The sequence below is a fragment of the Lipophrys pholis genome (genome assembly GCF_963383615.2).
Source record: "Lipophrys pholis genome assembly, chromosome: 16".
In the NCBI taxonomy this organism is placed as follows: Eukaryota; Metazoa; Chordata; class Actinopteri; order Blenniiformes; family Blenniidae; genus Lipophrys; species Lipophrys pholis.
The window spans coordinates 5,060,239-5,066,359 of NC_137634.1; positions in this window are offsets into that span (position 1 = coordinate 5,060,239).

Below are 6,121 nucleotides of genomic sequence, written 5' to 3' on the forward strand. Positions count from 1 at the left end.
TGACCCGGGAATCAATCTCACAATATTAAATGAAACATCTTCCTATATGTATTTCAAATGTCATTATTCCACGTTGTTTTATGTTTCTTCCAAACTAACGATGAGAACAACAGAATACATGCAAACAATAGTTGGGAGAAACATTAAGATAAGTGCTGCTCATGTAGGACTTTTAGAATTTGGTTGATGAAGAATAAAGAAAGACACTTTAATCACCTAATATATTGATATGAATGGTTGCTTCTGTTCCTTTGCTTCAGAAAAACTTGTCTTACTCTCGATTAATCAGATAAGATAAGACAATTGTCCCGTCACATTTAAACGCAGTACCTGTAAGAAAGTAACTATAGACATTTTTCAGGACAAGTTTTATCGACCTTTTCTTTTTGCAAATATCACATTTCTTCATGGTAATAATAATGTAAGATACGTTTCCGAACGATTTGATAGCCTCTTCCAGAAATACAGTGAGACATAATCCTGTTTAGAAAACTTTTTAAAGTCAAAACCATGAAATAGGTGATGTTTTGTTCAGTTTGACACTTCAATCTAAATTAAAGGCGCGTAATGTTGCTTGCGTATCACTTTAGTGACATTCGTAGTACAAGTCTCTCTTTTAAAATAGTTAAACTCACAGATGTTGAAGCTGGAGTGCAGCACTTCTAATAAGTACACATTGTGGATTTTCTCTTGAGGAAGCAGACGGTCAGCTGACCTGTTAGAGGAGTTCAGAAAATCTCCCACCTTTTACAAATAATATTTTTATTATGTTTACCATCCGTAATATTTCACTATATTAATGTCCAACTCACCAAGATTTCTTCATTACACTAATATAACATTCTTCGGTCAAAATTTAAAATGTTGCACTTGAGTGCACATGAAACTAAGTTGATGTAGGTAGAAAAGCCATCTGTTGTTTTAATTTTGTATTTTTCTTTTTTATATGCAAATCCTGATGTCCTGAACTTGAACGACCTCAAGTAACAACTGTTATACTGCACACGCTTCGTCACACTCAAAGTAGTACATTTTCGTGAATAAGTTTCCCATCTTATTATATATTAATCATGGTATAAAAAGGCCATAGAAAGGATATAGCTCTTCTACTGACACTCTTGGTACTACAATAAAGTTTATTTTGCCGATTCAATTAGTCTCTATTGAAGTTGAATTCAGTCCTGAAAATAAATGTCATGATGGAATATTTAATAGCGTTACCTCTACACTTATTTCCATGGGCTATCAAACATTCGGCTCCAATACAACCGAACAAACCAACAAGCAAATTGTAAAAAAATTCAAAGAATGCATGTATTTTTTTAAAACAGATATTTTACACTCCTGCTCTAACTGAGCACACATCAATGCTGAGACGAGCCTTCCCTGTGTCGATCGTTTCCTCTCTACACTTTAGAAACAACTGTCCCTGATGAAATGATAATAAATAAAGATCCCCGATAAGCGGTGCTGATTTGCGCGTTCACAAAATAGGTTAAGCTTTCACTTTTTGTGTGTGTTTTGCACGTGATTCACTCCGAATAACTCCATGTGTGCTGCATGCTGATTAAACAAGAACAATCTGCTGGAAATAGTAATGCTTCCAGTGTTTTAATTGCTTGCTGCCGCCACGGAGTGTTTGGACGGACGGCTGAGCCCCCAGAAGAACAGAAACGTGGATTTGGACGTGTTATTGGAGGAATTCATTACATTTATCAGAGCGTTACAGCAAATAAATTAGAATTTTGTTCCCCCCTCCCAAAAAAAACAACAACAAAAAAACAACAACACAACATGGGAGGTGATTCGTCAAAAAATTAAAATTCTTAGTTCGGTCAAGAGCAGAGGTCTGCAGCCTTTATGAGCTAAAAGATATTTTTGTGACTTGCAACCAAATCAAATTTAACATGTTTATCCAAAATGGCTCTATACACAGCTCGTAGATTTTCCTATATAGTTTTGCTTTATGTACAAAAACTCTTTGTACATTGCTGCTGAATGGAGTGTAAATTGCAGTTTAGGATGGTAAATATTTCATAATTTTGTCAGCTGTTTTAGCACCTGATTTTACATTTTAACATTTTGAGACGATTTTGCCATTTTAACTGTTTTCACTAGTTTTGACTCTTTTTTTAAGCCTTTTTTTTTTTTTTTCCATTTGAAGTTTTCTTCTTTTAGAAATCATTTTATGGGTTCTTTTAAGCAGTCTTTCCTAATTTCTTGTGTTTTTAGCAATTTTCCCCCATTTTAGTTGTTGAAAATTCATGCATTTGCACAACAGTGTAAGAATGTGTTGCACCATTTCCTCTAAATTTCTTTGTAACCTCCACCCTCACGAGGACGTGCTGCTGCTTTAGTGACAAAGGCTTTTTAAGCCAAGAGATACGAGTCCATTTGAAAATGACCCTGATGTGTAAATAAAATGTTCATTTAAATAGAATTTCATGAAAGCTTCCAGGAGCCACTACGGAGAGGATGAAGAGCTCCGTGTGGCTCCAGAGCTGCAGGTTGTAGACTCCTGACAATAGAATCTGAAAACAATATGATCCTTGGTTAGTAGATGAGCTTTCACGTGTTTCCATGAGTACAAAGCTTTAACAGATCAGAGTGGATGTGATGTCTGCAGTAGAAACTTTGATTTTCTTCCCATCAAGTTAAAGATTCAGGTACTTTTTGCTTATCAACACCCAAACACTCTGCAGCTCTGCTGTGTGGAGCTGTCAGTGCAGGCTCAGCCTCCAGCCCGTGTGGTCAGAGGATGGAATTACAGTATTGACAGTCTGGGTCTGAGATTATCTTTACTCTTCCATATGTTATTGAGGTGTGAAAAAAATAAAATAAAAAAAGCTGATGCAGGTTCAAGCATTGGAATGACGTGAACCCTAAAGCAACTGAGTGAAGGGGAACAAAAAAGAGGTTAAAATAAAAGAGAACAGCCACCAGAAACAGGAACAGGTGACAGAAACAATATAGGAAGGACAATCTGCGACACCATGGACGAGACAGACAGGCGGGGAGTGGACAGGTTCTCATGACGGAAACAGAAAATCAAAGAAATTAGCTCGTCAATGGCGCTCACTGATTTCATTTAAAAAAAATATATATATATGTGTGTGTCTGTGTGTTGTGAAAAGGTGGCAGAAGGTTCAGGATATCTGCCCTCTGACCCCTCTGACCCCTTTTCTTGTGCCAAACCTTCAGTGGCCTCTAGGTTATGAAAGAAAGCTTGTGATTGACAGTTTACGAGGAGATCTTGTGCCAATGACAAACCCCAAGCGCTGCATTCGCGATGGATCAAGTCTCTGGCAGCCGTCAAACTGCTCTGGAGAAATGTCATGCGTGTGAACAACAGTGAAAGAATGTGTTGCACAATTTACTTTATATTTCTTTGGAACCTCCACCTTCACGAGGACGTGCTGCTACTTGAACCGATTAGTGACAAACGCGGTCCGAACTGGTCTTCGAACGTCACACCGTGAGGGAGGAGGGTAAATAAAGAGCTGTTCAGGCGCACTTTCCTTCCCTTCGGGGGTTAAATACGGCTGCTTAGAATCACAAGTGTTGGCACAGTGACCCCGGGGCAGCAGAGGGTGATAATAGCATGTCTAATTGTGATTAATTAAAGAGGAACACGAGAGCGTCGTTTCACATTCCAAATGTGGAAACTCACAAGCTTGAAATATTAAATCTCAGTTACTTATTTCCTCTCAGTTCTGTGGCTTTGCTGAGCAGCCCACTGAATCCGACATCAACAGGATTATTACAATCACTGTATTAAAAAAACCACACACACACACACACACACACACACACACACACGCACACACACACACACACACACACACACACACACACACACACACACACACACATTTTAAGTAGAAACGCAGCTTTCCAAAGCTGATTAACAGTCCCTGAAGTGGCGACGTTTCTTTTCAAAACGCTCACAAAGGAATTCAAGTTTTATTTTGTCTAAATTAAGATCAAAGTATGTTGAATATAATCAATCAACCGTGTAATATGTAGTATATATATACTGTATATACTGTGTGTATGCATATATATATACTGTATATACTGTGTGTATGTATGGTGTATATATATATATATATGTATACTGTGTGTATATATTTCATTTTAAAATCTCCATGGTATGCATAAATGTTTGTGGACGACTCTACAATCTTTTTTTCTTCCATGTGAGTATAGAGAATACCAGGCGATGACTCCTTTAAACATTTATATATAATATATATATATATATATATATATATATATATATATATATATATATATATATATATATATATATATATATATATATATGTACAGAAATTCATTTGTGACAACCAATCGTTTACCATGTGTTTACCATTGAATGCAGTAAAACATCTGTCAACCAGCTTAAAATGCTTTTCCACATAAACAAAGTTATCATGGTATTAAGTCATATTAGCCCCAGTATAATTTAATAAAGGTTGATTGGGAGAATCTCAGTGAGGGAATTTAAAGTGATCTCCTCCAGACTGTATTTTGCCGCCAAAACGACAACAACAATGTGCTGTGGTTGGATTCAGCACTTTCTATATGCATAATAATCTTTATTTATGAGCAACAACAACAATTAAAAAAAAAACAAAAAAAGAATTCACTCTCTGCATGCACTTGCCTGCTAGGCAGAGAAATCCAAGATGGCGGACATCGAGAAGACAGACATTGGAACTTGTAGTATTTTGGCCGTTTCAGTCTCTGCCCAGCTTGAAATTTGCCAGGAAAACCTCTGTGCTGTCCACGTTTGGCGTGTTGTCTGCTCGCTTAGGTGTGTTAACGGTTAAAAAACTGTCTGTGCGCGTCAGTTTGTCCGGTCAGTACAGGGTGTCCGATGTTATCGGGAGGTTTTAGGTTTTCAGATTTTATACGGTGCACCTTTAAAGATCAGTCACATGTAACGTCAAACCTTGAGTCATTTGACTGGAATGAAGTTTTGTTCTAATGTTGTCTCCTCCTGCTGGGACATACCAAAACCATGATTAAAACATCAGTGTGTCTGTACTTGTGGGTGATGATTTGCTTCATGCAAGGTCACAACAACAGCCTGTGATTGGGCTGTTAATCATTAGTACACTTTCACTGCAACAGGGGAAATGATTCACAGTCATTTTAATGGACTGATCTATATTGTCCCCTGCTGGACAACTTGATAATTCAACGCCATGTTTTATGGAAGATGATTGGTAGTGTTATTATAGTGTAATAAAATAACTCTACTGAACAATTGTTTAATAACAATAATAATAATGATAAATAATAATAATAAACAAGCCTTTTCATGAAGCTGTGTAGATTTGTATGCATGCGTGACAGACCACATTGAGGGAAGAAAATGTGAAGATTTGTATAGCGTTTTGCAGTTTGAGGGATTTGTTTTGAGAACTGCACAGTGGTGAAGTGGTTAGCCTGGCCAGTTTGAACCTTCTGGTGGGCAGGTGTCCGTCCATGATGGGACATATGTTGGACACCCTGATGGAGAAGCTCATTGTCGTCTCATTTCGCAAAAAGAATCAGGGAAAGACAATCTCATGCAACGAGTCCTACAGTTGGAACACTGGCAGAGGCCTATAGTTTTTAAATCGGCCACCATAGGTGGAAGCAACTTTTTACACATGCAGGATGAGTGCATCTGTTTTTTTTTGTTTTTTTATTTAGAAAAACAAAACAAACCAAACGAACAAAAAAGGACTTAAAAAAACAACCACTAAACATAGTAAAAAAAATAATAAAATAGAAGACATCAAACTGACTATTGGTTCTGATGTTGATGCGTTTTCTTTTTTAAATCCCACAGATATATGTACTTTTATCAAATATTAATGTGGACAAGACTTTCACAAAATTGTTTTAAATGTGTTTTATTGAATGTGTTGTTACTTTTTTTTTAATTTTATTTGATGGTTTGAGCTGGTTTCTTCATAGGATTTGCCGCTTGTGTAGTAATAAAGCCCTCTTCGTTACTCCCTTGCTGTGCCTGATCCTGACCTCAGACATACATAATAAAGCCCTTTAATATATAGGGCTATGTGCCTGACAGTCCGCACTCAGGGCTTTTTTCGCCTGATCACAC